This window comes from Salvelinus fontinalis, chromosome 39 (genome assembly GCF_029448725.1).
Source record: "Salvelinus fontinalis isolate EN_2023a chromosome 39, ASM2944872v1, whole genome shotgun sequence".
Taxonomy (NCBI): domain Eukaryota; kingdom Metazoa; phylum Chordata; class Actinopteri; order Salmoniformes; family Salmonidae; genus Salvelinus; species Salvelinus fontinalis.
Genome location: NC_074703.1, coordinates 1,759,171 through 1,785,635, shown reverse-complemented (window position 1 = coordinate 1,785,635; position 26,465 = coordinate 1,759,171).

Below are 26,465 nucleotides of genomic sequence, written 5' to 3'. Positions count from 1 at the left end.
TGATAGTGGTAGTGGGGTGGTAGATGTCTAGTCTCTACTATGGCTCTAATCTGATAGTGGTAGTGGGGTGGTAGATGTCTAGTCTCTACTATGGCTCTAAACTGATAGTGGTAGTGGGGTGGTAGATGTCTAGTCTCTACTATGGTTCTAATCTGATGGTGGTAGTGGGGTGGTAGATGTCTAGTCTCTACTATGGCTCTAATCTGATAGTGGTAGTGGGGTGGTAGATGTCTAGTCTCTACTATGGCTCTAATCTGATAGTGATAGTTGGGTGGTAGATGTCTAGTCTCCTTTATGGCTCTAATATGATAGTGGTAGTTGGGTGGTAGATGTCTAGTCTCCCTTATGACTCTAATCTGATAGTTGTAGTGGGGTGGTAGATGTCTAGTCTCTACTACGGCTCTAATCTGATAGTGGTAGTGGGGTGGTAAATGTCTAGTCTCCTTTATGTCTCTAATATGATAGTGGTAGTGGGTTGTGGATGTCTAGTCTCTACTATGGCTCTAATCTGATAGTGGTAGTGGGGTGGTTGATGTCTAGTCTCTACTATGGCTCTAATCTGATAGTGGTAGTGGGGTGGTAGATGTCTAGTCTCTACTATGACTCTAATCTGATAGTGGTAGGGGGGTGGTAGATGTCTAGTCTCTACTATGGCTCTAATCTGATAGTGGTAGGGGGGTGGTAGATGTCTAGTCTCTACTATTGCTCTAATCTGATAGTGGTAGTGGGGTGGTAGATGTCTAGTCTCTACTATGGCTCTAATCTGATAGTGGTAGTGGGGTGGTAGATGTCTAGTCTCTACTATGGATCTAATCTGATAGTGGTAGTGGGGTGGTAGATGTCTAGTCTCTACTATGGCTCTAATCTGATAGTGGTAGTGGGGTGGTAGATGTCTAGTCTCTACTATGGCTCTAATCTGATAGTGATAGTTGGGTGGTAGATGTCCAGTCTCCTTTATGGCTCTAATATGATAGTGGTAGTTGGGTGGTAGATGTCTAGTCTCCCTTATGACTCTAATCTGACAGTTGTAGTGGGGTGGTAGATGTCTAGTCTCTACTACGGCTCTAATCTGATAGTGGTAGTGGGGTGGTAGATGTCTAGTCTCCTTTATAGCTTTAATATGATAGTGGTAGTGGGTTGTGGCTGTCTAGTCTCTACTATGGCTCTAATCTGATAGTGGTAGGGGGGTGGTAGATGTCTAGTCTCTACTATGGCTCTAATCTGATAGTGGTGGTGGGGTGGTAGATGTCTAGTCTCTACTATGGATCTAATCTGATAGTGGTAGTGGGGTGGTATATACCTAGTCTCCCGTATGGCTCTAATCTGATAGTGGTAGTGGGGTGATAGATGTCTAGTCTCCTTTATGGCTCTAATCTGATAGTGGTGGTGGGGTGGTCAATGTCTAGTCTCTACTATGGCTCTAATCTGATAGTGGTAGTGGGGTGGTAGATGTCTAGTCTCTACTATGGCTCGAATCTGATAGTGGTAGTGGGGTGGTAGATGTCTAGTCTCTACTATGGCTCTAATCTGATAGTGGTAGTGGGGTGGTAGATGTCTAGTCTCTACTATTGCTCTAATCTGATAGTGGTAGTGGGGTGGTAGATGTCTAGTCTCTACTATGGCTCTAATCTGATAGTGGTAGTGGGGTGGTAGATGTCTAGTCTCTACTATGGCTCTAAACTGATAGTGGTAGTGGGGTGGTAGATGTCTAGTCTCTACTATGGTTCTAATCTGATAGTGGTAGTGGGGTGGTAGATGTCTAGTCTCTACTATGGCTCTAATCTGATAGTGGTAGTGGGGTGGTAGATGTCTAGTCTCTACTATGGCTCTAATCTGATAGTGATAGTTGGGTGGTAGATGTCTAGTCTCCTTTATGGCTCTAATATGATAGTGGTAGTTGGGTGGTAGATGTCTAGTCTCCCTTATGACTCTAATCTGATAGTTGTAGTGGGGTGGTAGATGTCTAGTCTCTACTACGGCTCTAATCTGATAGTGGTAGTGGGGTGGTAAATGTCTAGTCTCCTTTATGTCTCTAATATGATAGTGGTAGTGGGTTGTGGATGTCTAGTCTCTACTATGGCTCTAATCTGATAGTGGTAGTGGGGTGGTTGATGTCTAGTCTCTACTATGGCTCTAATCTGATAGTGGTAGTGGGGTGGTAGATGTCTAGTCTCCGCTATGACTCTAATCTGATAGTGGTAGGGGGGTGGTAGATGTCTAGTCTCTACTATGGCTCTAATCTGATAGTGGTAGGGGGGTGGTAGATGTCTAGTCTCTACTATGGCTCTAATCTGATAGTGGTAGTGGGGTGGTAGATGTCTAGTCTCTCTTTTTTTGCTCTAATTTGATAGTGGTGGTGGGGTGGGAGATGTCTAGTCTCTACTATGGCTCTAATTTGATAGTGGTAGTGGGGTGGGAGATGTCTAGTCTCTACTATGGCTCTAATCTGACAGTGGTAGTGGGGTGTTAGATGTCTAGTCTCTACTATGGCTCTAATCTGATATTGGTAGTTGGGTGGTAGATGTCTAGTCTCTCTTATGGCTCTAATTTGATAGTGGTAGTGGGGTGGTAGATGTCTAGTCTCTACTATGGCTCTAATCTGATAGTGGTAGTGGGATGGCAGATGTCTAGTCTCTACTATGGCTCTAATCTGATAGTTGTAGTGGGGTGGTAGATATCTAGTCTCCTTTATAGCTCTAATCTGTTAGTGGTAGTGGGGTGGTGATGTCTAGTCTCTCTTATGGCTCTAATTTGATAGTGGTGGTGGGGTGGTAGATGTCTAGTCTCTACTATGGCTCTAATCTGATAGTGGTAGTATGGTGGTATATACCTAGTCTCCCGTATGGCTCTAATCTGATAGTGGTAGTGGGGTGATAGATGTCTAGTCTCCTTTATGGCTCTAATCTGATAGTGGTGGTGGGCTGGTCGATATCTAGTCTCTACTATGGCTCTAATCTGATAGTGGTAGTGGGGTGGTAGATGTCTAGTCTCTACTATGGCTCTAAACTGATAGTGGTAGTGGGGTGGTAGATGTCTAGTCTCTACTATGGCTCTAATCTGATAGTGGTAGTGGGGTGGTAGATGTCTAGTCTCTACTATGGCTCTAATCTGATAGTGGTAGTGGGGTGGTAGATGTCTAGTCTCTACTATGGCTCTAATCTGATAGTGATAGTTGGGTGGTAGATGTCTAGTCTCCTTTATGGCTCTAATCTGATAGTGGTAGTTGGGTGGTAGATGTCTAGTCTCCCTTATGACTCTAATCTGATAGTGGTAGTGGGGTGGTTGATGTCTAGTCTCTACTATGGCTCTAATCTGATAGTGGTAGTGGGGTGGTAGATGTCTAGTCTCTACTATGACTCTAATCTGATGGTGGTAGGGGGGTGGTAGATGTCTAGTCTCTACTATGGCTCTAATCTGATAGTGGTAGGGGGTGGTAGATGTCTAGTCTCTACTATGGCTCTAATCTGATAGTGGTAGTGGGGTGGTAGATGTCTAGTCTCTCTTTTTTTGCTCTAATTTGATAGTGGTGGTGGGGTGGGAGATGTCTAGTCTCTACTATGGCTCTAATTTGATAGTGGTAGTGGGGTGGGAGATGTCTAGTCTCTACTATGGCTCTAATCTGACAGTGGTAGTGGGGTGGTAGATGTCTAGTCTCTACTATGGCTCTAATCTGATATTGGTAGTTGGGTGGTAGATGTCTAGTCTCTCTTATGGCTCTAATTTGATAGTGGTGGGGGGGTGGTAGATGTCTAGTCTCTACTATGGCTCTAATCTGAAAGTGGTAGTGGGGTGGTAGATACCTAGTCTCCCTTATGGCTCTAATCTGATAGTGGTAGTGGGGTGGTAGATGTCTAGTCTCTACTATGGCTCTAATCTGATAGTGGTAGTGGGATGGCAGATGCCTAGTCTCTACTATGGCTCTAATCTGATAGTTGTAGTGGGGTGGTAGATATCTAGTCTCCTTTATAGCTCTAATCTGTTAGTGGTAGTGGGGTGGTGATGTCTAGTCTCTCTTATGGCTCTAATTTGATAGTGGTGGTGGGGTGGTAGATGTCTAGTCTCTACTATGGCTCTAATCTGATAGTGGTAGTATGGTGGTATATACCTAGTCTCCCGTATGGCTCTAATCTGATAGTGGTAGTGGGGTGATAGATGTCTAGTCTCCTTTATGGCTCTAATCTGATAGTGGTGGTGGGCTGGTCGATATCTAGTCTCTACAATGGCTCTAATCTGATAGTGGTAGTGAGGTGGTAGATGTCTAGTCTCCTTTATGGCTCTAATCTGATAGTGGTAGTGGGGTGGTAGATGTCTAGTCTCTACTATGGCTCTAATCTGATAGTGGTAGTGGGGTGGTAGATGTCTAGTCTCTACTATGGCTCTAATCCGATAGTGGTGGTGGGGTTGTAGATGTCTAGTCTCTAATCTGGCTTTAATCTGATAGTGGTAGTGGGGTGGTAGATGTCTAGTCTCTACTATGGCTCTAATCTGATAGTGGTAGTGGGGTGGTAGATGTCTAGTCTCTACTATGGCTCTAATCTGATAGTGATAGTTGGGTGGTAGATGTCTAGTCTCCTTTATGGCTCTAATATGATAGTGGTAGTTGGGTGGTGAGATGTCTAGTCTCCCTTATGACTCTAATCTGATAGTTGTATTGGGGTGGTAGATGTCTAGTCTCTACTACGGCTCTAATCTGATAGTGGTAGTGGGGTGGTAGATGTGTAGTCTCTACTATGGCTCTAATCTGATAGTGATAGTGGGGTGGTAGATGTCTAGTCTCCTTTATGGCTCTAATCTGATAGTGGTATTGGGGTGGTAGATGTCTCTCTTATGGCTCTAATTTGATAGTGTTGGGGGGGTGGTAGATGTCTAGTCTCTACTATGGCTCTAATCTGATGGTGGTAGTGGGGTGGTAGATACCTAGTCTCCGTTATGGCTCTAATCTGATAGTGGTAGTGGGGTTGTAGATGTCTAGTCTCTACTATGGCTCTAATCTGATAGTGGTAGTGGGGTGGTAGATGTCTAGTCTCTCTTATGGCTCTAATTTGATAGTGGTGTTGGGGTGGTAGATGTCTAGTCTCTACTATGGCTCTAATCTGATAGTGGTAGTGGGGTGGTATATACCTAGTCTCCCGTATGGCTCTAATCTGATAGTGGTAGTGGGGTGGTAGATGTCTAGTCTCCTTTATGGCTCCCTTTCTGATAGTGGTAGTGGGGTGGTAGATGTCTAGTCTCTACTATGGCTCTAATCTGATAGTGGTAGTGGGGTTGTAGATGTCTAGTCTCTTCTCTGGCTCTAATCTGATAGTGGTAGTGGGGTGGTAGATGTCTAGTCTCTACTATGGCTCTAATCTGATAGTGATAGTTGGGTGGTAGATGTCTAGTCTCCTTTATGGCTCTAATCTGATAGTGGTAGTGGGGTGGTAGATGTCTAGTCTCTACTATGGCTCGAATCTGATAGTGGTAGTGGGGTGGTAGATGTCTAGTCTCTACTATGGCTCTAATCTGATAGTGGTAGTGGGGTGGTAGATGTCTAGTCTCTACTACGGCTCTAATCTGATAGTGGTAGTGGGGTGGTAGATGTGTAGTCTCTACTATGGCTCTAATCTGATAGTGATAGTGGGGTGGTAGATGTCTAGTCTCCTTTATGGCTCTAATCTGATAGTGGTATTGGGGTGGTAGATGTCTCTCTTATGGCTCTAATTTGATAGTGTTGGGGGGGTGGTAGATGTCTAGTCTCTACTATGGCTCTAATCTGATGGTGGTAGTGGGGTGGTAGATACCTAGTCTCCGTTATGGCTCTAATCTGATAGTGGTAGTGGGGTTGTAGATGTCTAGTCTCTACTATGGCTCTAATCAGATAGTGGTAGTGGGGTGGTAGATGTCTAGTCTCTCTTATGGCTCTAATTTGATAGTGGTGTTGGGGTGGTAGATGTCTAGTCTCTACTATGGCTCTAATCTGATAGTGGTAGTGGGGTGGTATATACCTAGTCTCCCGTATGGCTCTAATCTGATAGTGGTAGTGGGGTGGTAGATGTCTAGTCTCCTTTATGGCTCCCTTTCTGATAGTGGTAGTGGGGTGGTAGATGTCTAGTCTCTACTATGGCTCTAATCTGATAGTGGTAGTGGGGTTGTAGATGTCTAGTCTCTTCTCTGGCTCTAATCTGATAGTGGTAGTGGGGTGGTAGATGTCTAGTCTCTACTATGGCTCTAATCTGATAGTGATAGTTGGGTGGTAGATGTCTAGTCTCCTTTATGGCTCTAATCTGATAGTGGTAGTGGGGTGGTAGATGTCTAGTCTCTACTATGGCTCGAATCTGATAGTGGTAGTGGGGTGGTAGATGTCTAGTCTCTACTATGGCTCTAATCTGATAGTGGTAGTGGGGTGGTAGATGTCTAGTCTCTACTATTGCTCTAATCTGATAGTGGTAGTGGGGTGGTAGATGTCTAGTCTCTACTATGGCTCTAATCTGATAGTGGTAGTGGGGTGGTAGATGTCTAGTCTCTACTATGGCTCTAAACTGATAGTGGTAGTGGGGTGGTAGATGTCTAGTCTCTACTATGGCTCTAATCTGATAGTGGTAGTGGGGTGGTAGATGTCTAGTCTCTACTATGGCTCTAATCTGATAGTGGTAGTGGGGTGGTAGATGTCTAGTCTCTACTATGGCTCTAATCTGATAGTGATAGTTGGGTGGTAGATGTCTAGTCTCCTTTATGGCTCTAATATGATAGTGGTAGTTGGGTGGTAGATGTCTAGTCTCACTTATGACTCTAATCTGATAGTTGTAGTGGGGTGGTAGATGTCTAGTCTCTACTACGGCTCTAATCTGATAGTGGTAGTGGGGTGGTAGATGTCTAGTCTCCTTTATGTCTCTAATATGATAGTGGTAGTGGGTTGTGGATGTCTAGTCTCTACTATGGCTCTAATCTGATAGTGGTAGTGGGGTGGTAGATGTCTAGTCTCTACTATGGCTCTAATCTGATAGTGGTAGTGGGGTGGTAGATGTCTAGTCTCTACTATGGCTCTAATCTGATAGTGGTAGTGGGGTGGTAGATGTCTAGTCTCTACTATGGCTCTAATCTGATAGTGGTGGTGGGGTGGGAGATGTCTAGTCTCTACTATGGCTCTAATTTGATAGTGGTAGTGGGGTGGGAGATGTCTAGTCTCTACTATGGCTCTAATCTGACAGTGGTAGTGGGGTGGTAGATGTCTAGTCTCTACTATGGCTCTAATCTGATATTGGTAGTTGGGTGGTAGATGTCTAGTCTCTCTTATGGCTCTAATTTGATAGTGGTGGGGGGGTGGTAGATGTCTAGTCTCTACTATGGCTCTAATCTGATAGTGGTAGTGGGGTGGTAGATACCTAGTCTCCCTTATGGCTCTAATCTGATAGTGGTAGTGGGGTGGTAGATGTCTAGTCTCTACTATGGCTCTAATCTGATAGTGGTAGTGGGATGGCAGATGTCTAGTCTCTACTATGGCTCTAATCTGATAGTTGTAGTGGGGTGGTAGATATCTATTCTCCTTTATAGCTCTAATCTGTTAGTGGTAGTGGGGTGGTGATGTCTAGTCTCTCTTATGGCTCTAATTTGATAGTGGTGGTGGGGTGGTAGATGTCTAGTCTCTACTACGGCTCTAATCTGATAGTGGTAGTGGGGTGGTATATACCTAGTCTCCCGTATGGCTCTAATCTGATAGTGGTAGTGGGGTGATAGATGTCTAGTCTCCTTTATGGCTCTAATCTGATAGTGGTGGTGGGCTGGTCGATATCTAGTCTCTACTATGGCTCTAATCTGATAGTGGTAGTGAGGTGGTAGATGTCTAGTCTCCTTTATGGCTCTAATCTGATAGTGGTAGTGGGGTGGTAGATGTCTAGTCTCTACTATGGCTCTAATCTGATAGTGGTAGTGGGGTGGTAGATGTCTAGTCTCTACTATGGCTCTAATCCGATAGTGGTGGTGGGGTTGTAGATGTCTAGTCTCTAATCTGGCTTTAATCTGATAGTGGTAGTGGGGTGGTAGATTTCTAGTCTCTACTATGGCTCTAATCTGATAGTGGTAGTGGGGTGGTAGATGTCTAGTCTCTACTATGGCTCTAATCTGATAGTGGTAGTGGGGTGGTAGATGTCTAGTCTCTACTATGGCTCTAATCTGATAGTGGTAGTGGGGTGGTAGATGTCTAGTCTCTACTATGGCTCTAATCTGATAGTGGTAGTGGGGTGGTAGATGTCTAGTCTCTACTATGGCTCTAATCTGATAGTGATAGTTGGGTGGTAGATGTCTAGTCTCCTTTATGGCTCTAATATGATAGTGGTAGTTGGGTGGTGAGATGTCTAGTCTCCCTTATGACTCTACTCTGATAGTTGTAGTGGGGTGGTAGATGTCTAGTCTCTACTACGGCTCTAATCTGATAGTGGTAGTGGGGTGGTAGATGTGTAGTCTCTACTATGGCTCTAATCTGATAGTGATAGTGGGGTGGTAGATGTCTAGTCTCCTTTATGGCTCTAATCTGATAGTGGTATTGGGGTGGTAGATGTCTCTCTTATGGCTCTAATTTGATAGTGTTGGGGGGGTGGTAGATGTCTAGTCTCTACTATGGCTCTAATCTGATCGTGGTAGTGGGGTGGTAGATACCTAGTCTCCGTTATGGCTCTAATCTGATAGTGGTAGTGGGGTTGTAGATGTCTAGTCTCTACTATGGCTCTAATCTGATAGTGGTAGTGGGGTGGTAGATGTCTAGTCTCTCTTATGGCTCTAATTTGATAGTGGTGTTGGGGTGGTAGATGTCTAGTCTCTACTATGGCTCTAATCTGATAGTGGTAGTGGGGTGGTATATACCTAGTCTCCCGTATGGCTCTAATCTGATAGTGGTAGTGGGGTGATAGATGTCTAGTCTCCTTTATGGCTCTAATCTGATAGTGGTGGTGGGGTGGTCGATATCTAGTCTCTACTATGGCTCTAATCTGATAGTGGTAGTGGGGTGGTAGATGTCTAGTCTCCTTTATGGCTCCCTTTCTGATAGTGGTAGTGGGGTGGTAGATGTCTAGTCTCTACTATGGCTCTAATCTGATAGTGGTAGTGGGGTTGTAGATGTCTAGTCTCTACTATGGCTCTAATCTGATAGTGGTAGTGGGGTTGTAGATGTCTAGTCTCTTCTCTGGCTCTAATCTGATAGTGGTAGTGGGGTGGTAGATGTCTAGTCTCCTTTATGGCTCTAATATGAAAGTGGTAGTTGGGTGGTAGATGTCTAGTCTCCCTTATGGCTCTAATATGATAGTGGTAGTGGGGTGGTAGATGTCTAGTCTCTACTATGGCTCTAATCTGATAGTGATAGTTGGGTGGTAGATGTCTAGTCTCCTTTATGGCTCTAATCTGATAGTGGTAGTGGGGTGGTAGATGTCTCTCTTATGGCTCTAATTTGATAGTGGTGGGGGGGTGGTAGATGTCTAGTCTCTACTATGGCTCTAATCTGATGGTGGTTGTGGGGTGGTAGATGTCTAGTCTCTACTATGGCTCTAATCTGATAGTGGTAGTGGGGTGGTAGATGTCTAGTCTCCTTTATGGCTCTAATCTGATAGTGGTGGTGGGCTGGTCGATATCTAGTCTCTACTATGGCTCTAATCTGATAGTGGTAGTGGGGTGGTAGATGTCTAGTCTCCTTTATGGCTCTAATCTGATAGTGGTAGTGGGGTGGTAGATGTCTAGTCTCTACTATGGCTCTAATCTGATAGTGGTAGTGGGGTGGTAGATGTCTAGTCTCTACTATGGCTCTAATCTGATAGTGGTGGTGGGGTTGTAGATGTCTAGTCTCTACTATGGCTCTAATCTGATAGTGGTAGTGGGGTGGTAGATGTCTAGTCTCTACTATTGCTCTAATCTGATAGTGGTAGTGGGGTGGTAGATGTCTAGTCTCTACTATGGCTCTAATCTGATAGTGATAGTTGGGTGGTAGATGTCTAGTCTCCTTTATGGCTCTAATATAATAGTGGTAGTTGGGTGGTAGATGTCTAGTCTCCCTTATGGCTCTAATATGATAGTGGTAGTGGGGTTGTAGATGTCTAGTCTCTACTATGGCTCTAATCTGATAGTGGTGGTGGGGTGGGAGATGTCTAGTCTCTACCATGGCTCTAATCTGACAGTGGTAGTGGGGTGGTAGATGTCCAGTCTCTACTATGGCTCTAATCTGATGGTGGTAGTGGGGTGGTAGATACCTAGTCTCCCTTATGGCTCTAATCTGATAGTGGTAGTGGGGTTGTAGATGTCTAGTCTCTACTATGGCTCTAATCTGATAGTGGTAGTGGGATGGCAGATGTCTAGTCTCTACTATGGCTCTAATTTGATAGTGGCGGTGGGGTGGTAGATGTCTAGTCTCTACTATGGCTCTAATCTGATAGTGGTAGTGGGGTGGTAGATGTCTAGTCTCCTTTATGGCTCTAATCTGATAGTGGTGGTGGGCTGGTCGATATCTAGTCTCTACTATGGCTCTAATCTGATAGTGGTAGTGGGGTGGTAGATGTCTAGTCTCCTTTATGGCTCTAATCTGATAGTGGTAGTGGGGTGGTAGATGTCTAGTCTCTACTATGGCTCTAATCTGATAGTGGTGGTTTGGGTTGTAGATGTCTAGTCTCTACTATGGCTCTAATCTGATAGTGGTAGTGGGGTGGTAGATGTCTAGTCTCTACTATTGCTCTAATCTGATAGTGGTAGTGGGGTGGTAGATGTCTAGTCTCTACTATGGCTCTAATCTGATAGTGGTAGTGGGGTGGTAGATGTCTAGTCTCTACTATTGCTCTAATCTGATAGTGGTAGTGGGGTGGTAGATGTCTAGTCTCCTTTATGGCTCTAATCTGATAGTGGTGGTTGGCTGGTCGATATCTAGTCTCTACTATGGCTCTAATCTGATAGTGGTAGTGGGGTGGTAGATGTCTAGTCTCCTTTATGGCTCTAATCTGATAGTGGTAGTGGGGTGGTAGATGTCTAGTCTCTACTATGGCTCTAATCTGATAGTGGTAGTGGGGTGGTAGATGTCTAGTCTCTACTATGGCTCTAATCTGATAGTGGTGGTGGGGTTGTAGATGTCTAGTCTCTACTATGACTATAATCTGATAGTGGTAGTGGGGTGGTAGATGTCTAGTCTCTACTATTGCACTAATCTGATAGTGGTAGTGGGGTGGTAGATGTCTAGTCTCTACTATGGCTCTAATCTGATAGTCATAGTTGGGTGGTAGATTTCTAGTCTCCTTTATGGCTCTAATATGATAGTGGTGGTGGGGTTGTAGATGTCTAGTCTCTACTATGGCTCTAATCTGATAGTGGTAGTGGGGTGGCAGATGTCTAGTCTCTACTTTGGCTCTAATCTGATAGTGGTAGTGGGTCGGTAGATGTCTAGTCTCTACTATGGCTCTAATCTGATAGTGGTGGTGGGGTTGTAGATGTCTAGTCTCTACTATGGCTCTAATCTGATAGTGGTAGTGGTGTGGTAGATGTCTAGTCTCCTTTATGGCTCTAATCTGATAGTGGTGGTGGGCTGGTCGATATCTAGTCTCTACTATGGCTCTAATCTGATAGTGGTAGTGGGGTGGTAGATGTCTAGTCTCTACTATGGCTCTAATCTGATAGTGGTAGTGGGGTGGTAGATGTCTAGTCTCTACTATGCCTCTAATCTGATAGTGGTGGTGGGGTTGTAGATGTCTAGTCTCTACTCTGGCTCTAATCTGATAGTGGTAGTGGGGTGGTAGATGTCTAGTCTCTACTATTGCTCTAATCTGATAGTGGTAGTGGGGTGGTAGATGTCTAGTCTCTACTATGGCTCTAATCTGATAGTGATAGTTGGGTGGTAGATGTCTAGTCTCCTTTATGGCTCTAATATGATAGTGGTAGTTGGGTGGTAGATGTCTAGTCTCCCTTATGACTATAATCTGATAGTTGTAGTGGGGTGGTAGATGTCTAGTCTCTACTACGGCTCTAATCTGATAGTGGTAGTGGGGTGGTAGATGTCTAGTCTCCTTTATGGCTCTAATATGATAGTGGTAGTGGGGTTGTAGATGTCTAGTCTCTACTATGGCTCTAATCTGATAGTGGTAGGGGGGTGGTAGATGTCTAGTCTCTACTATGGCTCTAATCTGAAATTGGTAGTGGGGTGGCAGATGTCTAGTCTCTACTATGGCTCTAATCTGATAGTGATAGTGGGGTGGTAGATGTCTTGTCTCCTTTATGGCTCTAATCTGATAGTGGTACTGGGGTGGTAGATGTCTCTCTTATGGCTCTAATTTGAAAGTGGTGGGGGGGTGGTAGATGTCTAGTCTCTACTATGGCTCTAATCTGATGGTGGTAGTGGGGTGGTAGATACCTAGTCTCTCTTATGGCTCTAATCTGATAGTGGTAGTGGGGTGATAGATGTCTAGTCTCCTTTATGGCTCTAATCTGATAGTGGTAGTGGGGTGGTCAATGTCTAGTCTCTACTATGGATCTAATCTGATAGTGGTAGTGGGGTGGTAGATGTCTAGTCTCCTTTATTTCTCTAATCTGATAGTGGTAGTGGGGTGGTAGATGTCTAATCTCTACTATGGCTCTAATCTGATAGTGGTAGTGGGGTGGTAGATGTCTAGTCTCTACTATGGCTCTAATCTGACAGTGGTAGTGGGGTGGTAGATGTCTAGTCTCTACTATTGCTCTAATCTGATAGTGGTAGTGGGGTGGTAGATGTCTAGTCTCTACTATGGCTCTAATCTGATAGTGGTAGTGGGGTGGCAGATGTCTAGTCTCTACTATGGCTCTAATCTGATAGTGGTAGTTGGGTGGTAGATGTCTAGTCTCCTTTATGGCTCTAATATGATAGTGGTAGTTGGGTGGTAGATGTCTAGTCTCCCTTATGACTCTAATCTGATAGTTGTAGTGGGGTGGTAGATGTCTAGTCTCTACTACGGCTCTAATCTGATAGTGGTAGTGGGGTGGTAGATGTCTAGTCTCCTTTATGGCTCTAATATGATAGTGGTAGTGGGTTGTGGATGTCTAGTCTCTACTATGGCTCTAATCTGATAGTGGTAGGGGGGTGGTAGATGTCTAGTCTCTACTATGGCTCTAATCTGATAGTGGTGGTGGGGTGGTAGATGTCTAGTCTCTACTATGGCTCTAATCTGATAGTTGTAGTGGGGTGGTATATACCTAGTCTCCCGTATGGCTCTAATCTGATAGTGGTAGTGGGGTGATAGATGTCTAGTCTCCTTTATGGCTCTAATCTGATAGTGGTGGTGGGGTGGTCAATGTCTAGTCTCTACTATGGATCTAATCTGATAGTGGTAGTGGGGTGGTAGATGTCTAGTCTCCTTTATTTCTCTAATTTGATAGTGGTAGTGGGGTGGTAGATGTCTAGTCTCTACTATGGCTCTAATCTGATAGTGGTAGTGGGGTGGTAGATGTCTAGTCTCTACTATGGCTCTAATCTGATAGTGGTAGTGGGGTGATAGATGTCTAGTCTCTACTATGCCTCTAATCTGATAGTGGTGGTGGGGTTGTAGATGTCTAGTCTCTACTCTGGCTCTAATCTGATAGTGGTAGTGGGGTGGTAGATGTCTAGTCTCTACTATTGCTCTAATCTGATAGTGGTAGTGGGGTGGTAGATGTCTAGTCTCTACTATGGCTCTAATCTGATAGTGATAGTTGGGTGGTAGATGTCTAGTCTCCTTTATGGCTCTAATATGATAGTGGTAGTTGGGTGGTAGATGTCTAGTCTCCCTTATGACTATAATCTGATAGTTGTAGTGGGGTGGTAGATGTCTAGTCTCTACTACGGCTCTAATCTGATAGTGGTAGTGGGGTGGTAGATGTCTAGTCTCCTTTATGGCTCTAATATGATAGTGGTAGTGGGGTTGTAGATGTCTAGTCTCTACTATGGCTCTAATCTGATAGTGGTAGGGGGGTGGTAGATGTCTAGTCTCTACTATGGCTCTAATCTGAAATTGGTAGTGGGGTGGCAGATGTCTAGTCTCTACTATGGCTCTAATCTGATAGTGATAGTGGGGTGGTAGATGTCTTGTCTCCTTTATGGCTCTAATCTGATAGTGGTACTGGGGTGGTAGATGTCTCTCTTATGGCTCTAATTTGAAAGTGGTGGGGGGGTGGTAGATGTCTAGTCTCTACTATGGCTCTAATCTGATGGTGGTAGTGGGGTGGTAGATACCTAGTCTCTCTTATGGCTCTAATCTGATAGTGGTAGTGGGGTGATAGATGTCTAGTCTCCTTTATGGCTCTAATCTGATAGTGGTAGTGGGGTGGTCAATGTCTAGTCTCTACTATGGATCTAATCTGATAGTGGTAGTGGGGTGGTAGATGTCTAGTCTCCTTTATTTCTCTAATCTGATAGTGGTAGTGGGGTGGTAGATGTCTAATCTCTACTATGGCTCTAATCTGATAGTGGTAGTGGGGTGGTAGATGTCTAGTCTCTACTATGGCTCTAATCTGACAGTGGTAGTGGGGTGGTAGATGTCTAGTCTCTACTATTGCTCTAATCTGATAGTGGTAGTGGGGTGGTAGATGTCTAGTCTCTACTATGGCTCTAATCTGATAGTGGTAGTGGGGTGGCAGATGTCTAGTCTCTACTATGGCTCTAATCTGATAGTGGTAGTTGGGTGGTAGATGTCTAGTCTCCTTTATGGCTCTAATATGATAGTGGTAGTTGGGTGGTAGATGTCTAGTCTCCCTTATGACTCTAATCTGATAGTTGTAGCGGGGTGGTAGATGTCTAGTCTCTACTACGGCTCTAATCTGATAGTGGTAGTGGGGTGGTAGATGTCTAGTCTCCTTTATGGCTCTAATATGATAGTGGTAGTGGGTTGTGGATGTCTAGTCTCTACTATGGCTCTAATCTGATAGTGGTAGGGGGGTGGTAGATGTCTAGTCTCTACTATGGCTCTAATCTGATAGTGGTGGTGGGGTGGTAGATGTCTAGTCTCTACTATGGCTCTAATCTGATAGTTGTAGTGGGGTGGTATATACCTAGTCTCCCGTATGGCTCTAATCTGATAGTGGTAGTGGGGTGATAGATGTCTAGTCTCCTTTATGGCTCTAATCTGATAGTGGTGGTGGGGTGGTCAATGTCTAGTCTCTACTATGGATCTAATCTGATAGTGGTAGTGGGGTGGTAGATGTCTAGTCTCCTTTATTTCTCTAATCTGATAGTGGTAGTGGGGTGGTAGATGTCTAGTCTCTACTATGGCTCTAATCTGATAGTGGTAGTGGGGTGGTAGATGTCTAGTCTCTACTATGGCTCTAATCTGATAGTGGTAGTGGGGTGGTAGATGTCTAGTCTCTACTATTGCTCTAATCTGATAGTGGTAGTGGGGTGGTAGATGTCTAGTCTCTACTATGGCTCTAATCTGATAGTGGTAGTGGGGTGGCAGATGTCTAGTCTCTACTATGGCTCTAATCTGATAGTGGTAGTGGGGTGGTAGATGTCTAGTCTCTACTATGGCTCTAATCTGATGGTGGTAGTGGGGTGGTAGATACCTAGTCTCCCTTATGGCTCTAATCTGATAGTGGTAGTGGGGTTGTAGATGTCTAGTCTCTACTATGGCTCTAATCTGATAGTGGTAGTGGGATGGCAGATGTCTAGTCTCTACTATGGCTCTAATTTGATAGTGGTGGTGGGGTGGTAGATGTCTAGTCTCTACTATGGCTCTAATCTGATAGTGGTAGTGGGGTGGTAGATGTCTAGTCTCCTTTATGGCTCTAATCTGATAGTGGTGGTGGGCTGGTCGATATCTAGTCTCTACTATGGCTCTAATCTGATAGTGGTAGTGGGGTGGTAGATGTCTAGTCTCCTTTATGGCTCTAATCTGATAGTGGTAGTGGGGTGGTAGATTTCTAGTCTCTACTATGGCTCTAATCTGATAGTGGAAGTGGGGTGGTAGATGTCTAGTCTCTACTATGGCTCTAATCTGATAGTGGAGGTGGGGTTGTAGATGTCTAGTCTCTACTATGGCTCTAATCTGATAGTGGTAGTGGGTGGTAGATGTCTAGTCTCTACTATTGCTCTAATCTGATAGTGGTAGTGGGGTGGTAGATGTCTAGTCTCTACTATGGCTCTTTTCTGATAGTGGTAGTGGGGTGGTAGATGTCTAGTCTCTACTATTGCTCTAATCTGATAGTGGTAGTGGGGTGGTAGATGTCTAGTCTCTACTATGGCTCTAATCTGATAGTGATAGTTGGGTGGTAGATGTCTAGTCTCCTTTATGGCTCTAATATGATAGTGGTAGGTGGGTGGTAGATGTCTAGTCTCCCTTATGGCTCTAATATGATAGTGGTAGTGGGTTGGTAGATGTCTAGTCTCTACTATGGCTCTAATCTGATAGTGATAGTTAGGTGGTAGATGTCTAGTCTCCTTTATGGCTCTAATCTGATAGTGGTAGTGGGGTGGTAGATGTCTCTCTTATGGCTCTAATTTGATAGTGGTGGGGGGGTGGTAGATGTCTAGTCTCTACTATGGCTCTAATCTGATGGTGGTAGTGGGGTGGTAGATACCTAGTCTCCCTTATGGCTCTAATCTGATAGTGGTAGTGGGGTTGTAGATGTCTAGTCTCTACTATGGCTCTAATCTGATAGTGGTAGTGGGATGGCAGATGTCTAGTCTCTACTATGGCTCTAATCTGATAGTGGTAGTGGGGTGGTAGATGTCATGTCTCCTTTATGGCTCTAATCTGATAGTGGTAGTGGGGTAGTAGATGTCTAGTCTCTACTATGGCTCTAATTTGATAGTGGTAGTGGGGTGGTAGATGTCTAGTCTCTACTATGGCTCTAATCTGATAGTGGTAGTGGGGTGGTAGATGTCTAGTCTCCTTTATGGCTCTAATCTGATAGTGGTGGTGGGCTGGTCGATATCTAGTCTCTACTATGGCTCTAATCTGATAGTGGTAGTGGGGTGGTAGATGTCTAGTCTCCTTTATGTCTCTAATCTGATAGTGGTAGTGGGGTGGTAGATGTCTAGTCTCTACTATGGCTCTAATCTGATAGTGGTAGTGGGGTGGTAGATGTCTAGTCTCCTTTATGGCTCTAATCTGATAGTGGTAGTGGGGTGGTAGATGTCTAGTCTCTACTATGGCTCTAATCTGATAGTGGTAGTGGGGTGGTAGATGTCTAGTCTCTACTATGGCTCTAATCTGATAGTGGTAGTGGGGTGGTAGATGTCTAGTCTCTACTATTGCTCTAATCTGATAGTGGTAGTGGGGTGGTAGATGTCTAGTCTCTACTATGGCTCTAATCTGATAGTGGTAGTGGGGTGGTAGATGTCTAGTCTCTACTATGGCTCTAATCTGATAGTGGTAGTGGGGTGGTAGATGTCTAGTCTCTACTATGGCTCTAATCTGATAGTGGTAGTGGGGTGGTAGATGTCTAGTCTCTACTATGGCTCTAATCTGATAGTGGTAGTGGGGTGGTAGATGTCTAGTCTCTACTATGGCTTTAATCTGATGGTGGTAGTGGGGTGGTAGATACCTAGTCTCCCTTATGGCTCTAATCTGATAGTGGTAGTGGGGTTGTAGATGTCTAGTCTCTACTATGGCTCTAATCTGATAGTGGTAGTGGGATGGCAGATGTCTAGTCTCTACTATGGCTCTAATTTGATAGTGGTGGTGGGGTGGTAGATGTCTAGTCTCTACTATGGCTCTAATCTGATAGTGGTAGTGGGGTGGTAGATGTCTAGTCTCCTTTATGGCTCTAATCTGATAGTGGTGGTGGGCTGGTCGATATCTAGTCTCTACTATGGCTCTAATCTGATAGTGGTAGTGGGGTGGTAGATGTCTAGTCTCCTTTATGGCTCTAATCTGATAGTGGTAGTGGGGTGGTAGATGTCTAGTCTCTACTATGGCTCTAATCTGATAGTGATAGTGGGGTGGTAGATGTCTAGTCTCTACTATGGCTCTAATCTGATAGTGGTGGTGGGGTGGTAGATGTCTAGTCTCTACTATGGCTCTAATCTGATAGTGGTAGTGGGGTGGTAGATGTCTAGTCTCTACTATTGCTCTAATCTGATAGTGGTAGTGGGGTGGTAGATGTCTAGTCTCTACTATGGCTCTAATCTGATAGTGGTAGTGGGGTGGTAGATGTCTAGTCTCTACTATTGCTCTAATCTGATAGTGGTAGTGGGGTGGTAGATGTCTAGTCTCTACTATGGCTCTAATCTGATAGTGATAGTTGGGTGGTAGATGTCTAGTCTCCTTTATGGCTCTAATATGATAGTGGTAGTTGGGTGGTAGATGTCTAGTCTCCCTTATGGCTCTAATATGATAGTGGTAGTGGGGTGGTAGATGTCTAGTCTCTACTATGGCTCTAATCTGATAGTGATAGTTGGGTGGTAGATGTCTAGTCTCCTTTATGGCTCTAATCTGATAGTGGTAGTGGGGTGGTAGATGTCTCTCTTATGGCTCTAATTTGATAGTGGTGGGGGGGTGGTAGATGTCTAGTCTCTACTATGGCTCTAATCTGATAGTGGTAGTGGGGTGGTAGATGTCTAGTCTCTACTATGGCTCTAATCTGATAGTGGTAGTGGGGTGGTAGATGTCTAGTCTCTACTATGGCTCTAATCTGATAGTGGTAGTGGGGTGGTAGATGTCTAGTCTCTACTATTGCTCTAATCTGATAGTGGTAGTGGGGTGGTAGATGTCTAGTCTCTACTATGGCTCTAATCTGATAGTGGTAGTGGGGTGGTAGATGTCTAGTCTCTACTATGGCTCTAATCTGATAGTGGTAGTTGGGTGGTAGATGTCTAGTCTCTACTATGGCTCTAATCTGATAGTGGTAGTGGGGTGGTAGATGTCTAGTCTCTACTATGGCTCTAATCTGATAGTGGTAGTGGGGTGGTAGATGTCTAGTCTCTACTATGGCTTTAATCTGATGGTGGTAGTGGGGTGGTAGATACCTAGTCTCCCTTATGGCTCTAATCTGATAGTGGTAGTGGGGTTGTAGATGTCTAGTCTCTACTATGGCTCTAATCTGATAGTGGTAGTGGGGTGGTAGATGTCTAGTCTCTACTATTGCTCTAATCTGATAGTGGTAGTGGGGTGGTAGATGTCTAGTCTCTACTATGGCTCTAATCTGATAGTGATAGTTGGGTGGTAGATGTCTAGTCTCCTTTATGGCTCTAATATGATAGTGGTAGTTGGGTGGTAGATGTCTAGTCTCCCTTATGGCTCTAATATGATAGTGGTAGTGGGGTGGTAGATGTCTAGTCTCTACTATGGCTCTAATCTGATAGTGATAGTTGGGTGGTAGATGTCTAGTCTCCTTTATGGCTCTAATCTGATAGTGGTAGTGGGGTGGTAGATGTCTCTCTTATGGCTCTAATTTGATAGTGGTGGGGGGGTGGTAGATGTCTAGTCTCTACTATGGCTCTAATCTGATGGTGGTAGTGGGGTGGTAGATACCTAGTCTCCCTTATGGCTCTAATCTGATAGTGGTAGTGGGGTTGTAGATGTCTAGTCTCTACTATGGCTCTAATCTGATAGTGGTGGTGGGCTGGTCGATATCTAGTCTCTACTATGGCTCTAATCTGATAGTGGTAGTGGGGTGGTAGATTTCTACTCTCTACTATGGCTCTAATCTGATAGTGGTAGTGGGGTGGTAGATGTCTAGTCTCCTTTATGGCTCTAATCTGATAGTGGTGTTGGGCTGGTCGATATCTAGTCTCTACTATGGCTCTAATCTGATAGTGGTAGTGGGGTGGTAGATGTCTAGTCTCTACTATGGCTCTAATCTGATAGTGATAGTGGGGTGGTAGATGTCTAGTCTCTACTATGGCTCTAATCTGATAGTGGTGGTGGGGTTGTAGATGTCTAGTCTCTACTATTGCTCTAATCTGATAGTGGTAGTGGGGTGGTAGATGTCTAGTCTCTACTATTGCTCTAATCTGATAGTGGTAGTGGGGTGGTAGATGTCTAGTCTCTACTATGGCTCTAATCTGATAGTGGTAGTGGGGTGGTAGATGTCTAGTCTCTACTATTGCTCTAATCTTATAGTGGTAGTGGGGTGGTAGATGTCTAGTCTCTACTATGGCTCTAATCTGATAGTGATAGTTGGGTGGTAGATGTCTAGTCTCCTTTATGGCTCTAATATGATAGTGGTAGTTGGGTGGTAGATGTCTAGTCTCCCTTATGGCTCTAATATGATAGTGGTAGTGGGGTGGTAGATGTCTAGTCTCTACTATGGCTCTAATCTGATAGTGATAGTTGGGTGGTAGATGTCTAGTCTCCTTTATGGCTCTAATCTGATAGTGGTAGTGGGGTGGTAGATGTCACTCTTATGGCTCTAATTTGATAGTGGTGGGGGGGTGGTAGATGTCTAGTCTCTACTATGGCTCTAATCTGATGGTGGTAGTGGGGTGGTAGATACCTAGTCTCCCTTATGGCTTTAATCTGATAGTGGTAGTGGGGTTGTAGATGTCTAGTCTCTACTATGGCTCTAATCTGATAGTGGTAGTGGGATGGCAGATGTCTAGTCTCTACTAAGACTCTAATCTTATAGTGGTAGTGGGGTGGTAGATGTCTAGTCTCCTTTATGGCTCTAATCTGATAGTGGTAGTGGGGTAGTAGATGTCTAGTCTCTACTATGGCTCTAATTTGATAGTGGTGGTGGGGTGGTAGATGTCTAGTCTCTACTATGGCTCTAATCTGATAGTGGTAGTGGGGTGGTAGATGTCTAGTCTCCTTTATGGCTCTAATCTGATAGTGGTGGTGGGCTGGTCGATATCTAGTCTCTACTATGGCTCTAATCTGATAGTGGTAGTGGGGTGGTAGATGTCTAGTCTCCTTTATGGCTCTAATCTGATAGTGGTAGTGGGGTGGTAGATGTCTAGTCTCTACTATGGCTCTAATCTGATAGTGGTAGTGGGGTGGTAGATGTCTAGTCTCTACTATGGCTCTAATCTGATAGTGGTGGTGGGGTTGTAGATGTCTAGTCTCTACTATGGCTCTAATCTGATAGTGGTAGTGGGGTGGTAGATGTCTAGTCTCTACTATTGCTCTAATCTGATAGTGGTAGTGGGGTGGTAGATGTCTAGTCTCTACTATGGCTCTAATCTGATAGTGATAGTTGGGTGGTAGATGTCTAGTCTCCTTTATGGTTCTAATATGATAGTGGTAGTTGGGTGGTAGATGTCTAGTCTCCCTTATGGCTCTAATATGATAGTGGTAGCGGGGTTGTAGATGTCTAGTCTCTACTATGGCTCTAATCTGATAGTGGTAGTGGGGTGGCAGATGTCTAGTCTCTACTATGGCTCTAATCTGATAGTGGTAGTGGGGTGGTAGATGTCTAGTCTCTACTATGGCTCTAATCTGATAGTGGTGGTGGGGTTGTAGATGTCTAGTCTCTACTATTGCTCTAATCTGATAGTGGTAGTGGGGTGGTAGATGTCTAGTCTCCTTTATGGCTCTAATCTGATAGTGGTAGTGGGGTGGTAGATGTCTAGTCTCTACTATGGCTCTAATCTGATAGTGGTGGTGGGGTTGTAGATGTCTAGTCTCTACTATTGCTCTAATCTGATAGTGGTAGTGGGGTGGTAGATGTCTAGTCTCTACTATTGCTCTAATCTGATAGTGGTAGTGGGGTGGTAGATGTCTAGTCTCTACTATGGCTCTAATCTGATAGTGGTAGTGGGGTGGTAGATGTCTAGTCTCTACTATTGCTCTAATCTGATAGTGGTAGTGGGGTGGTAGATGTCTAGTCTCTACTATGGCTCTAATCTGATAGTGATAGTTGGGTGGTAGATGTCTAGTCTCCTTTATGGCTCTAATATGATAGTGGTAGTTGGGTGGTAGATGTCTAGTCTCCCTTATGGCTCTAATATGATAGTGGTAGTGGGGTGGTAGATATCTAGTCTCTACTATGGCTCTAATCTGATAGTGATAGTTGGGTGGTAGATGTCTAGTCTCCTTTATGGCTCTAATCTGATAGTGGTAGTGGGGTGGTATATGTCTCTCTTATGGCTCTAATTTGATAGTGGTGGGGGGGTGGTAGATGTCTAGTCTCTACTATGGCTCTAATCTGATGGTGGTAGTGGGGTGGTAGATACCTAGTCTCCCTTATGGCTTTAATCTGATAGTGGTAGTGGGGTTGTAGATGTCTAGTCTCTACTATGGCTCTAATCTGATAGTGGTAATGGGATGGCAGATGTCTAGTCTCTACTAAGACTCTAATCTTATAGTGGTAGTGGGGTGGTAGATGTCTAGTCTCCTTTATGGCTCTAATCTGATAGTGGTAGTGGGGTAGTAGATGTCTAGTCTCTACTATGGCTCTAATTTGATAGTGGTGGTGGGGTGGTAGATGTCTAGTCTCTACTATGGCTCTAATCTGATAGTGGTAGTGGGGTGGTAGATGTCTAGTCTCCTTTATGGCTCTAATCTGATAGTGGTGGTGGGCTGGTCGATATCTAGTCTCTACTATGGCTCTAATCTGATAGTGGTAGTGGGGTGGTAGATGTCTAGTCTCCTTTATGGCTCTAATCTGATAGTGGTAGTGGGGTGGTAGATGTCTAGTCTCTACTATGGCTCTAATCTGATAGTGGTGGTGGGGTTGTAGATGTCTAGTCTCTACTATGGCTCTAATCTGATAGTGGTAGTGGGGTGGTAGATGTCTAGTCTCTACTATTGCTCTAATCTGATAGTGGTAGTGGGGTGGTAGATGTCTAGTCTCTACTATGGCTCTAATCTGATAGTGATAGTTGGGTGGTAGATGTCTAGTCTCCTTTATGGTTCTAATATGATAGTGGTAGTTGGGTGGTAGATGTCTAGTCTCCCTTATGGCTCTAATATGATAGTGGTAGCGGGGTTGTAGATGTCTAGTCTCTACTATGGCTCTAATCTGATAGTGGTAGTGGGGTGGCAGATGTCTAGTCTCTACTATGGCTCTAATCTGATAGTGGTAGTGGGGTGGTAGATGTCTAGTCTCTACTATGGCTCTAATCTGATAGTGGTGGTGGGGTTGTAGATGTCTAGTCTCTACTATTACTCTAATCTGATAGTGGTAGTGGGGTGGTAGATGTCTCTCTTATGGCTCTAATTTGATAGTGGTGGGGGGGTGGTAGATGTCTAGTCTCTACTATGGCTCTAATCTGATGGTGGTAGTGGGGTGGTAGATACCTAGTCTCCCTTATGGCTTTAATCTGATAGTGGTAGTGGGGTTGTAGATGTCTAGTCTCTACTATGGCTCTAATCTGATAGTGGTAGTGGGGTGGTAGATGTCTAGTCTCCTTTATGGCTCTAATCTGATAGTGGTAGTGGGGTGGTAGATGTCTAGTCTCTACTATGGCTCTAATCTGATAGTGGTAGTGGGGTGGTAGATGTCTAGTCTCTACTATGGCTCTAATCTGATAGTGGTGGTGGGGTTGTAGATGTCTAGTCTCTACTATGGCTCTAATCTGATAGTGGTAGTGGGGTGGTAGATGTCTAGTCTCTACTATTGCTCTAATCTGATAGTGGTAGTGGGGTGGTAGATGTCTAGTCTCTACTATGGCTCTAATCTGATAGTGATAGTTGGGTGGTAGATGTCTAGTCTCCTTTATGGTTCTAATATGATAGTGGTAGTTGGGTGGTAGATGTCTAGTCTCCCTTATGGCTCTAATATGATAGTGGTAGCGGGGTTGTAGATGTCTAGTCTCTACTATGGCTCTAATCTGATAGTGGTAGTGGGGTGGCAGATGTCTAGTCTCTACTATGGCTCTAATCTGATAGTGGTAGTGGGGTGGTAGATGTCTAGTCTCTACTATGGCTCTAATCTGATAGTGGTGGTGGGGTTGTAGATGTCTAGTCTCTACTATTGCTCTAATCTGATAGTGGTAGTGGGGTGGTAGATGTCTAGTCTCCTTTATGGCTCTAATCTGATAGTGGTAGTGGGGTGGTAGATGTCTAGTCTCTACTATGGCTCTAATCTGATAGTGGTGGTGGGGTTGTAGATGTCTAGTCTCTACTATTGCTCTAATCTGATAGTGGTAGTGGGGTGGTAGATGTCTAGTCTCTACTATTGCTCTAATCTGATAGTGGTAGTGGGGTGGTAGATGTCTAGTCTCTACTATGGCTCTAATCTGATAGTGATAGTTGGGTGGTAGATGTCTAGTCTCCTTTATGGTTCTAATATGATAGTGGTAGTTGGGTGGTAGATGTCTAGTCTCCCTTATGGCTCTAATATGATAGTGGTAGCGGGGTTGTAGATGTCTAGTCTCTACTATGGCTCTAATCTGATAGTGGTAGTGGGGTGGCAGATGTCTAGTCTCTACTATGGCTCTAATCTGATAGTGGTAGTGGGGTGGTAGATGTCTAGTCTCTACTATGGCTCTAATCTGATAGTGGTGGTGGGGTTGTAGATGTCTAGTCTCTACTATTACTCTAATCTGATAGTGGTAGTGGGGTGGTAGATGTCTCTCTTATGGCTCTAATTTGATAGTGGTGGGGGGGTGGTAGATGTCTAGTCTCTACTATGGCTCTAATCTGATGGTGGTAGTGGGGTGGTAGATACCTAGTCTCCCTTATGGCTTTAATCTGATAGTGGTAGTGAGGTTGTAGATGTCTAGTCTCTACTATGGCTCTAATCTGATAGTGGTAGTGGGATGGCAGATGTCTAGTCTCTACTAAGACTCTAATCTTATAGTGGTAGTGGGGTGGTAGATGTCTAGTCTCCTTTATGGCTCTAATCTGATAGTGGTAGTGGGGTAGTAGATGTCTAGTCTCTACTATGGCTCTAATTTGATAGTGGTGGTGGGGTGGTAGATGTCTAGTCTCTACTATGGCTCTAATCTGATAGTGGTAGTGGGGTGGTAGATGTCTAGTCTCCTTTATGGCTCTAATCTGATAGTGGTGGTGGTCTGGTCGATATCTAGTCTCTACTATGGCTCTAATCTGATAGTGGTAGTGGGGTGGTAGATGTCTAGTCTCCTTTATGGCTCTAATCTGATAGTGGTAGTGGGGTGGTAGATGTCTAGTCTCTACTATGGCTCTAATCTGATAGTGGTAGTGGGGTGGTAGATGTCTAGTCTCTACTATGGCTCTAGTCTGATAGTGGTGGTGGGGTTGTAGATGTCTAGTCTCTACTATGGCTCTAATCTGATAGTGGTAGTGGGGTGGTAGATGTCTAGTCTCTACTATTGCTCTAATCTGATAGTGGTAGTGGGGTGGTAGATGTCTAGTCTCTACTATGGCTCTAATCTGATAGTGATAGTTGGGTGGTAGATGTCTAGTCTCCTTTATGGTTCTAATATGATAGTGGTAGTTGGGTGGTAGATGTCTAGTCTCCCTTATGGCTCTAATATGATAGTGGTAGCGGGGTTGTAGATGTCTAGTCTCTATTATGGCTCTAATCTGATAGTGGTAGTGGGGTGGCAGATGTCTAGTCTCTACTATGGCTCTAATCTGATAGTGGTAGTGGGGTGGTAGATGTCTAGTCTCTACTATGGCTCTAATCTGATAGTGGTGGTGGGGTTGTAGATGTCTAGTCTCTACTATTGCTCTAATCTGATAGTGGTAGTGGGGTGGTAGATGTCTAGTCTCTACTATGGCTCTAATCTGATAGTGATAGTTGGGTGGTAGATGTCTAGTCTCCTTTATGGCTCTAATATGATAGTGGTAGTTGGGTGGTAGATGTCTAGTCTCCCTTACTGCTCTAATATGATAGTGGTAGTGGGGTTGTAGATGTCTAGTCTCTACTATGGCTCTACACTGATAGTGGTAGTGGGGTTGTAGATGTCTAGTCTCTACTATGGCTCTAATCTGATAGTGGTAGGGGGGTGGTAGATGTCTAGTCTCTACTATGGCTCTAATCTGATAGTGGTAGTGGGGTGGTAGATGTCTAGTCTCTCTTGTTTTGCTCTAATTTGATGGTGGTGGTGGGGTGGGAGATGTCTAGTCTCTACTATGGCTCTAATCTGACATTGGTAGTGGGGTGGTAGATGTCTAGTCTCTACTATGGCTCTAATCTGATAGTGGTAGTGGGGTGGCAGATGTCTAGTCTCTACTATGGCTCTAATCTGATAGTGATAGTGGGGTGGTAGATGTCTAGTCTCCTTTATGGCTCTAATCTGATAGTGGTAGTGGGGTGGTAGATGTCTCTCTTATGGCTCTAATTTGATAGTGGTGGGGGGGTTGTAGATGTCTAGTCTCTACTATGGCTCTAATCTGATGGTGGTAGTGGGGTGGTAGATACCTAGTCTCCCTTATGGCTCTAATCTGATAGTGGTAGTGGGGTTGTAGATGTCTAGTCTCTACTATGGCTCTAATCTGATAGTGGTAGTGGGATGGCAGATGTCTAGTCTCTACTATGGCTCTAATATGATAGTGGTAGTGGGGTGGTAGATGTCTAGTCTCCTTTATGGCTCTAATCTGATAGTGGTAGTGGGGTAGTAGATGTCTAGTCTCTTTTATGGCTCTAATTTGATAGTGGTGGTGGGGTGGTAGATATCTAGTCTCTACTATGGCTCTAATCTGATAGTGGTAGTG